Below are 10962 nucleotides of genomic sequence, written 5' to 3'. Positions count from 1 at the left end.
TTCTTCAGACATTGTGATATTTCATGACTTTCACAGCCACACAATGCGAAGAGAAGATTGATATGAACCAGGTGGGCCTTTACTTCAGGGAGGAGTTTGAGGTCGTTGAGGGAGCTCTGTAGTTTCCCAGAGGTTATCTGATTTTCTGTCTTCTTGTTTAATCCTCTGCCCAACTCAGCGTCCTTTCTCAGTGGCTATCCCTGATAAATACACTAATGGACATGCTCCATAGGTTACCCATTTAATTCCATATCTTAGTCTAGACAATAGGCATTCTTCATTTAATGGATACTGATGTGTTAATATTTTACCCCTTCCAGGTAATACACTTATATTTGTCAGGGACATTAGAAACACTGTGTCAACCCAGTGGAATGACTGTTATGGTGAGAATTTCACAGACTGACGCCAGGCCCTAGGGTCAGGGCCAGACTTATACTGATTAATGGGAGGGAATGCAGAGAGGGGAATGAGAAAACTATGTATCTGTGGTTTGGTTATACAAATAGGGATTCAGAGATCCTGCAATGGATCAAATCTTACTTTCTTAACCATTATAGGCCTCAATTTCCCTCTCACCTCTGAGTCAAATGAGTCTAATAGCCATTATGACTCACCAAGATGGATGCTGGGTTCTGTCTATAGCAAGGGTAGGGAACCTGAGGCCTAGAGGCCATATGTGGCCTTCTAGGTCCTCAAGAGTAAACCTTTGATTGAATCTAAACTTCACAGAAAGATCTGTTCTCTGGAGTCAGTCAAAAACCCACACTTGAGGACCTAGAGGGTCACATGTGACCTTGAGGCCGCAGGTTCCTCACTCCAGTATATAACAACATATCCCCAATTCAGCAAAGCAACTCTGGCAATCAGGATACAAGTGAAACTTTGTGCCCAGTGCTGCCCTTTGAACATGTTTGGCATGCTTCTCTGTTGCTAACACCACACATTGCACCTGAGCTGCGATTTATGGTAAGTTCTTATAGGTCATTTTAAAGTTGCTGGTGTACTAATGTGTTCTCTGCTACCTACTAAGCGTTTATTAAGTGCTTATTAGATGAAAGGTATTATGTTAGGTTCCAAGGGTACAAAAGTGACTAAGTGGTATTGTCTACTTTTGGGGTTTTGAATCCTGCTTAAGGCACTTATTAAGTATATGAATCAAGGAAAGTTAATTTACCTTTCAACCTGCTTTGTAAAAGGGGGATGATAATAACACCTACCTCAAAGGATTTTCTTGAAGATTAAATCAGACAAAACATGTAAAGGGCTTTGCAAACAGTAAAGCTTCTATGTAAATACTAGTTCTGTGTTGTTTTTGTTACAAAAATGAAATAGTCCTTGCACTCAAGGGATTTGATCTCTACTGGGTAGAAACAACATATACCCAGCCTACAGAGCACAAAATACATAGAAAATATATGGTAGTTTTTAGAGAGGGGGAGGTGCTAAGAAATGGGGAAACTGGCAAAGTTTGTCAGAGGTGGCACATGAGCTGACCCATGAAGGAAGCTAAGGATTCTGACAGGTGAATGTGAGAAGGTAGAACATTCTAGGCCTGTGTAGAATCATGGCACTAGAGATGGAATGCCATGTGTAGGAAGAGCTAATCTGGTTGAAATGGAGGATGTGTTAGAGAGTGTAGTGTGAGAAATGCCTGGAAAAGCAAAGGGGAGTCAGGCTGTTGAAGACTTTTTTTTTTACATATGAAACTGAGAGCCCCTGAAGTTTCTTGAGCAGGAGAGAGACATCCTCAGACTTGTGCTTTAGGACAGACAGATCAGTTTGCCTTCTTTTCTTAAGGACATTAATGGGGCTCTGGTGGTTTTGAACCATGGTTTCATATTGCCCAGTGTTATTCCTCTGCCCCATCAACTTTTGACAAACTGAATCTTACCTCACCCTCTGAGACCACCCTAGAAATAGGGAGAGATTTAAGTGGGTCTAGGAAGAAAGGACAGGGAGTTTTCCTTGCTCTTCCCCCACATCCCTACTCATGTGCGAGCGCGCGCACACGCACATGCACAAACACTTGAGAGCACACACTAATACCTAAAGTACGATATGAGCTTTCCTTCTGCTTAAGGCTTTTTATTCCCCCCATGAGAAAATCTAAGTCCCTCAAGGAGTGGGTAACCCTTGTCTCTTTACTGACCATTTATAGTATAGTGTGAATGAGTTTTTCATCCCTTTTCTGGCCCCACATTTGGTAAAGGGAATGTGGAAGGACTAGAAGAGCTTTGAGCATGGGACAGGGAGAGGTGGAGTGGAGGGAACTACCATAAAGAGGGAGAGAAAAGAATAAAACAAGAGAACCTAGGGCCTCTTTCCTCATCTCTTTCATCATCTTTCCTCTTGTGAAAGACAAACTTTCTTCATCTCACCTTTGTCCCATAGCCAGCTTGTATAGTCAGTGAGATACAGAAAAAAAGTCAAAGGTTCAAATTCCAACCCTGTTGCTTCCTGCCCACGTGATCTTAGACAAACTGTCTAATTCCCCAAAATAGGGCTAGGGACTGGCATTGTTCACTAGGCGACCTCTGAGCTTGCTTCCATCTCTATTGAAACTATCTACTCTTGTTTAGGGGGAGAAATATTTTTGAATTGGGTGCCTCCCAAATCACAGATTTCCCTTTCCACCTACCCAAAAAGTCTGCCAACTTTGGAGGACCCAGGACATCCAATTTGGTTCATTTCATTTGATCTATGCAGAATCGACTAGAGATTGTGACCCCAAGATCAGTCTGTCCTCACACCAAGATTCACACATAAGGATGTCTGTCAATGATTTCATCTCCATTGTGGATTGACAAAGGAATCAAGTGTGACTTCCCTTAGACCTTGATTTGGGATTCTTAGTTCCAGTGTTCCAGAGAAAGAAGAACTGAGGTTTTTTATTTTTTTTTATTGAGCTTTTTTTCTTTTTAAACACTCCTACTGGTAAATATACAGAGGGCATTAATTTGGGAGCACTACCCTCTATATATGCCAATTGAAGTTCCATAACTCATAAAAAAAATCCATAGGCCTATTAATCTTCATTTGTAGTTCCTCAGTGTGGAAATAATGACCTTTGACTAGGGCATTTCCTAAGAGATTTGTGGTAGGCTGAGATGAATGGTTCTTGGCTATTTATCAGGCCATCAGTTCCTCACAGCAAATCATTCTTTCCTGGAAAATGCCTTAGTACTTCAATTGTTTTGTTTCTCCACTCACTTCATCATTATCGTCACAATCCATCAATTAATATTCATTAAGGGCTCGCAGGGCATATGACTCAATACTAGATTCACTTTACTCAGTTGTAATCAGACCACATGTGGACTGTTGTATATAATTCTGAACACTGTATTTTAAGAAAAATATTGAATTGAACTATGTGTAGCAAAGGGTTACTGGGAAGGAAAAGAACATTCAGACAGTGTCACATGAGGATTACTTAGATGTCTAACTTGGCTAAGACATTTCAGTGAAAGTCTGATGATTGTCTTCACATAGTTTGTGGACCGACCGAATCATACAGCTAGAGCTGGGATAGATCTCAGAGGCTACATGGTCAAGATGAGTCAGTAAGTATTTTTTAACTGCTCCCTATGTGCCAGGCACTGAGATAAGTCCTAAAAATACAAATACATTAAAAAAAAAGATTGTCCTTGTCCTCAAGTTGTTTACATTTGAATGGGAGAAGACAGCACTTAAAAGGGAACTGAAAAGAAAGGGGCAAAAGCGCCCCCAGGAGGCAAGGCAAAAGAAAAAGTCTAGAGAGCCAGGAACAAAGTCCTGAAAGGAATGAAGACATAAACATGACTGGCTTGGGCACTCTCCTTAAAATGGAGGTTCCAGGAGAAGTGGTGTGGTGTGTCCGTCTTTTGTTGCCGAAGAAGACCATGCCATCAGAGAAATAATGGCATTACTTGAACTTGAGTTTGTTTTGAGTGAAGGAGGGCTGTGCAGGTCACCAGCCTCACTTCTCCTCCAGAGCCACCTGAATCCAGTGATCAGATATTTATCAGGATGACTGGAGATGACCTAGGATGAGGCACTTGAGGTTAAGTGACTTGCCCAAGGTCACACAGCTAGTGAGGGTCAAGTGTCTAAAGTGAGATTTGAACTTAGGTCCTCCTGACTCCTGCATTAGTGCTCCATTCACTGCACTGCCTAGCTGCCCTCCAGGAGAAGTGATCAACTAGAGGAAGGAGCCACTGGGGCAGATGATCTACCAAAGTGAGAAGGGTTATGGTAAAGAAAGAAGTCTGGAGAGTCAGGATTAGAGCCTTTTTCATGGAGGAGCCAACTGAAGCTTAGAGAGTTTATGTGACTTGCCCAAAGTCACATGGGTAGTAAGTACCAAAAGTGGGATATAAACTTAGCTTCTCTGATACTAGAGTCAGTTGTCTTTCTACTATAACAGAGATTACATATATTCTGTGTGACTCCAAAGGGGAGAATGAGGGACCATTGAGTAGAAATTATAAAGAGACAGATTTTTACTCAAAATTAGGAAATCATTTCTAACAATTAGAGCTGCATGAAAATGGGATGGGGTACTTAGTGGTCTTCACAGGGATCCTTAACCTGAGGTCTCTAACTTGTTTTGACAGAATGTTCATACCTACTCCAATGTCTCTCAAAGCAACTCCATTCTGCATCATTAAGACCCTGCCATGTGGAGGGATATCATCCAAGGCATCCTGGACATGCACAAATCCTCATTACGCATTTAAGAACATTCTGAGAAGGGTCCATAAGCTTTATCAGACTGCCAAAGGGTCCAGGCAGGGGATGTGTCAAATTGCCAGTGTAAGTAATTACTTACAACTTGGAAATTAGCAAATGCTGTGAATCAGGAGTTAATTTATTGTTTTGTTGATGCTCCTTAAGTCTAGAAAGTGGTGGAGAAAATGATGTAGACTGAACTTAAAATTATTCCACAGGTCCACTCTGTGCCCCCTCCCTCCCCCAGATTAACTGGTTGTTAAATATTTACCAGCTCACCATTGAGTCTAGTATACACAAAAAAAGTTAAGAACCCTTGAAGTAGAGGCTGGATTAGAATTTGCCAGCGTATTATACAGGCTGTAGAAAGAACACTGGCTCAGCAGATCTGGGTTTGAACCCCAGTTGCACAACTTGCTGCTTGATGATAGCCCAAAGTGTTAGTGGCAGCTAACAGTAGATGAAGTGCCAGGAGTGAAGTCAGGAAGACTCATCTTCCTGAGTTCAAATCTGGCCTCTGACATGCACTAGCTTCCTAACCCTGATCAAGTCACTTAACCCTTTTTGCCTCAGTTTCCACATTTGTAAAATAAGCTGGAGAATGAAATGGCAAACCATTTCAGTGTCTTTGCTAAGAAAACCCCAAATGGGGTCATAAAACTTGGACATGACTGAAAAACTAGTGTTTTATTTTTCTTTTATGGAACTGAAGTGTGCTTTTCTATAACTTCAACCTATTTCTCCTACTTTTATCTCCTCTTGGAATGAAAAAGAACAAATGTAATCTTTCCTTATTGGGGCCATTCCTATATTTAACATGTCGCTTATTCTTTCTGAGCCTCAGTTTCTTAATCTGTAAAGTGGAGATAATAGTACTTATATACCTCACAGCATTGTTGTGAGGAAAGCACTTCATAAATCTTAAAAGACTATAGACACATGAGTTCTTATTAATGAGAATTCACTTATAGAGTAGAAATTGGATTAGATATCCTTTGATATCCCTGTCCTCTGACATCAGGACTATGGAGTAGAAGGAATGTTGGATGTGAGTTTGAAACCTGCTTCTAAAACTTGCTCTTTGTGTAATATTGGAAAAGTCACAAACTTTCTGGTCCTTAGTTTCTTCATGTGCCAAAGGAAGAAGTTGGATTAAATTATAGTCTCCACAGTTAAGGGAGGGCCTTTGTATGACCCCAGGGATCTGTGATCAACCAATCAGGGGACACAAAGATGAGTCCCATGCACCTTTCCTACATTCTATGACCCAGACAAACAAATTCTCTTTTGTTCCTCACGCTCGTTAAAAACACCAACAACAGCACACCATTAAAATATCTCAATATGAATAGGAAAATAGGAAATGAATGTTAATATAACATCTATTAAGCGGAATCACCTTAAGAAAGAAGAATGGGCATGTATTGAAAACATTCTGCAGAACTGAACTCAGAGACAATTCAATTTTGCTTGCTATTTTTGTGTTGGCTATGGTGACTATATACAGACACATAACACCTGCTGAAAACCTTTTATATTCACTGAGTATTATGACCTATTATTCGATTATTGTATTACAGTTATTTCAATAAAAAAGTATCTTTAGAATAAGAAATTTGCCTGCATAGTTAGCTACATAGATTGGAATTAGTTGAATAATTGATTTCTAACAAATGATTATTATTTACAAGTCTGCCTTACCCCCAGGGAATAAACAGGAAATTTGGAAACTGAACAAGTATATTTTCCGTCAAGAGAGAAGAGATTTCTTTTGTATTTTTAATAAATGAAATAAAAAGGCTAAAAATGTTTATTTTAACTTTAGCTCATCCTTTGTCATTTCTATTTTAGGGTTTGTTTTATAATGTACATGATACAGTTGTACAATGGTAGATATGTTTCATTTATAAATAAATAAATTTTGTTGTTGTTCAGTCATTTTGGTTATGTCTTATTCTTTGTGACGTCATTTGGGGTTTTCTTTTGCAAAAATACTACAGTAGTTTGCCATTTCCTTCTCTAGTTCATTTTACAGATGGGGAGCTGAAGCAAACAGGGTCATGTGACTTGCCCAGGGTCACACAGCTAATAAGTGTCTGAGGAAAGATTTGAACTCAAGAAGATGTTTTACTGATTCCAAGTTGAATGCTCTATCTACTGCACCACCTTGCTGCCCATAAAGTTTAGAATATATAATATTTATGTCATATCTACTGAAGGATAGGATTGCCTGGATGAAATTTTACACATATACACACACACATACACACACACACGTGTGTGTATACACATATATACATGTACAGATGTATGTACCTGTATGTATATATATATAGATAGATAGATATCTGTATAGATGTAGATACACACATATACATACTTATATATCTATATGTAGTTTACTGCTGTTGCATTAAATTTTGGTCCCTCAACTAGGCAGCAAGATATTGCTATGGATAGAGAACTTGCCTAAGAGTCAAGATCTGAATTCAAGTCTAGCCTCAGATAGCTAATATCCCTATGATCCTGGGCAAGTCACTTAACTACTCTCTTCCTTGGTTTCCTCATTTGTAAAATGGGCACAATAATTGTATCTATCTCCCAGGATTGTTGTAAAGACATAAATCAGATAACACTTGTAAAGCACTTTTCAAACCTAGTCAATAAAGTCTTGAGCTCTCGGTGTACTTTCAGTCCTATGCCAGGTACTGTGGGGAATTCAAAGCAGTATAACACTTGGCTCTGCCTCAGAAGATTTATAATCTAGTTGGAAAGAGTGGGCAAAACCTAATTATCCATAAAAATAGCTTATATAATAATATACATGAAGCCTTTTAAGTTTTACAAAATATTTTGCATACATTATCTGCCAATCCTGACAACATCAGAGTAAGGCATATTTTATCATTACTTTCATTTTACAGATGAAGAAACTGAGGCTTCAGGGGGTTCTGATTTTCCAGAGTTCCAGAGCTGGCAGCTAAATGAGGAGAGACTGGTACTCAACCGCAGGTCCTCCATACCTCAAAACCAGAGTTCTATTCTGGCTTTAGCCAGAAGCCTGTTGATAAATGAACGGTATAATTCATTTATAAATGTTGAACTTCTGTACTTGATTCTGAGGGGAATAAGGATAAAACTGAGCCTGAGACTGGGGATGGAGGCAGGAGCTCTGGACTCTTCAAGCTAAAATATTAGAAGTTACTGCCCATTCAAGATCAATCAGAAACGAAGATAAAAAACTTCAGAGGTTTTATGACTTCCCCATAAATCTCATGGGGAAGTCATATTTGATTTATAAAGATTCAAAGGCCTCAATGAAATAAAAACAACAATGCTTTACATTCATAAAGTGCATTATACATTTCAAAGCCCCTTAGCACACATTTGCTCATTCGATCTTTAGCATAAACTGCCAGGGAAGATATTATTATTCCCATTTGGCAGTTATAGAAACCGAGGGTCAGAAAAGGGAGGTGACTGCCACCATGTTCATACAACTGAGTAGTGAAATCCAGGGCTCTCTTGACATTTTGAAAGACTAAAGGTTTTTTAATAATCTGTGTAACCTCCAGGTAAAAAAACAAAAAAACCCTACAGTAATTGCCTCCAATTCCTCTCCTCACTCTCTTCTATACCCTCTGCAGTCTGACTTCTGACCTTATCATTCAACAGAAACTGCTCTTTCCTAAGTTACCAATAATTGCTAAATCCAATGACCTTTTCTCAATCTTCTTCCTTCTTGATTGTTTGGCAGCCTTTAACACCATCAATCATTTCCTTCTTAATACTCTCTTCTGCCTATGTCCTTGTGACACTGCACTCTGTTTTCACTGAACTGTCTTCCCCTTTTCAGTTTCCTTTGATAGATTTTCATCCAGGTGACACTCACTGACCACGAGTGTCTCCCTCCAAGTCTCTTTCTTAGGCTCTCTTCCCTTCTCCTTCTATACTACCTCCCAGCTTGATGTTTTGGTTTTTTTTTTGGATTAAAAGGGCCATTCCTTGACTGACTTAAACAACCCTAGTCATTCATTCAGTCAAAGTGGGAACTTGGAAAAGATCTTAGCTTAAAAAGGCCAAGGTGTCCTACTGCATCTTGGGTCATCTCCAGTGGTCCTGATATATATCTGGACACTGGACCCAGATAATTCTGGAGGAGAAAGTGTGACTTTGGACTCCCATCCCTCACTCAAATCCAATTCGCTTGCAAGTCATGGCATCATCTTCCTGATGTCATTGTCCTCTTTGAGAATGAAGGACAAACCACATAATCACAATAGTACCTCATATCTCACATGATGATCTCATCACCCCCATTCAATTATTATATCTATGCAGATGATTCTCAGATCTATTCACCAAACCTTTACCTCTCTTTTGATCTTTAGTCTTATAACACCAAACTCAACATGTCTGAAACAAGATTCATTCTCTTTCCTCCAAAGCCTTCCCCTTCTCTGATCTTCCTGATTACTGTGGAGGTTACTACTATTCTCCCAATCATTCAGACCTGGAATCTCAGGGTCATCCTTGGCTTCTCATTGTCTCTTATTCTACACATTCAAAATGTCACCAAGTGTTGTCTTTTCAAACTTTGCAACACAGAGATGCCACTATGTAGAGATGCTTCTGCATAGAGACGTCTCTATGCCTCCTTCTCTCCTCTCATACTGCCCCCAATGTGGAACAAGTCATGGTCACCTCATGCCTGGACTACTGTAGTAGCTATCTAGTTTGTCTCCCTGCCTCACATCTCTCTCTAGTCCAACTCATCATCCATTCCATTATCCATTCCAATATTAATGTAATCTTTCTAAAGATCTTCCACCCTGCCCCCAATATCCATCCATTCTCCCCTACACCCTTCTTCCCCACCATATACACACTCAGCAAATTCCATTTGTTCCCTATTATACCCAGGATCTCTTTTCAGCTTTTAAAGTTCTACCTGACACTTTCCTACCTTTCCATTTTTCTTTACACCTTACCCCTCTCCATGTACTCTGTGATCCAGTGACACTGGTCTCACTGGTGTTCATCACACAAATCACCCCATCTCCAGATTCAGGACATTTTCATTTGATGTCCCCTATATTGAGAATTCTCTCCCTCCTCATTCTTACCTCTTCACTTTTCTGGCTTCCTTCAGGTATCAGCTAAAACCTTACCTTCTGCAAGAAGCTTCCCCTCACTCGCTATAACCTAAATGCCTTCCCCTCTGAGACAATCCCCAATTTATTCTGTCCGTATTTTTTTTTTTGCACATTGATGCTTGTAAGTTTTCTCCCCCTTAGACTGTGAGCTCCTTGAGAGTAGGGACTGTGTTTGTTTGTTTGTTTTTGCCTTTTGTTGTATCTTTAGCACTTAACAGTGCCTCTTATAATAGGAACTTTAATAAATGCTTGATGATGCTAGAGATGATATCTATCTCTGACTTTCTAATTGTCTTTCCAACCCTTTCTCCATCTCTACTCGTATATATATATCTGTCTCACCACACACCAGTCATCTAAGCATCACTATTCTTAATTCCTTACCTATTATTACTCTCTCTGTCTTTCTCTGTCTCTGTTTCTATCTCTCTGTCTTTAACCTTTATCTACATCTATTGTCTCACACCCCCAAAAGTTGGAAGCTTATTTATACTTAGCCCCCTTGACATTCATTTTTTGGTAGCCCTTTATGATTTACAAAGCACTTTTGTAACAACATTCTTATGCATCAGAAATGAGTTTTATTTTCATATGGCACATAAAGACAAGGAAGCTCAGAAGGGTGAAATGCAAGTTTCAGAGCCAGGATTATAGCCCAGGTTTTTCTGATGTAATTCCCATTCTATCCCTCTGCCTATTAATAATCTAAATGATCATTTTGAGTGTCTAAGTATCTTAACCTTCATTTAGGGAAATACTATTATTGCCCTATTAATCACAGTCACTGTTTCCTCCCCCCTTCCCCAGCTTGCAAAACATTGGTCCATACAGTAGGAACTGATCTGAAAAAAAGGAAACTCTTCCTTGCCCCCACCCCCACTTCCCACCTTGGGTTTCCAGTCACATGATTAAATCTCCCCATATGCTTTGACCTAAATTTGCATAGCACAAATCAAACTGAGAAATGATGATAGGAATGCAGAAATCTTCCTCTAATCATCCCCAAGCCCATCACTACTATTCATAGTTTCAGATGCCAGTAAATGTTTTTGCATGGGGAGGGGGTAATAATGGGCTTGGGAAGGGCAACCCC

At 39.6% G+C, this 10962-nt stretch overlaps 1 long non-coding RNA gene across 1 annotated transcript; it reads left to right on the top strand.

Annotated features, from left to right (window-relative positions):
* The first annotated feature begins 912 nt into the window (after nt 1–912).
* LOC140498233 (uncharacterized) lies at nt 913–6599 on the top strand. Its single transcript, XR_011965031.1, has 3 exons — nt 913–969; nt 3496–3566; nt 4599–6599. It is a non-coding gene; the product is annotated as an uncharacterized lncRNA (long non-coding RNA).
* Nucleotides 6600–10962: the final 4363 nt, after the last annotated feature.

This window comes from Notamacropus eugenii, chromosome 4 (genome assembly GCF_028372415.1).
Source record: "Notamacropus eugenii isolate mMacEug1 chromosome 4, mMacEug1.pri_v2, whole genome shotgun sequence".
Lineage (NCBI taxonomy): Eukaryota > Metazoa > Chordata > Mammalia > Diprotodontia > Macropodidae > Notamacropus > Notamacropus eugenii.
Note: the sequence above shows the minus strand (reverse complement) of the source record. Positions and strands in the feature narration are given on the sequence as shown.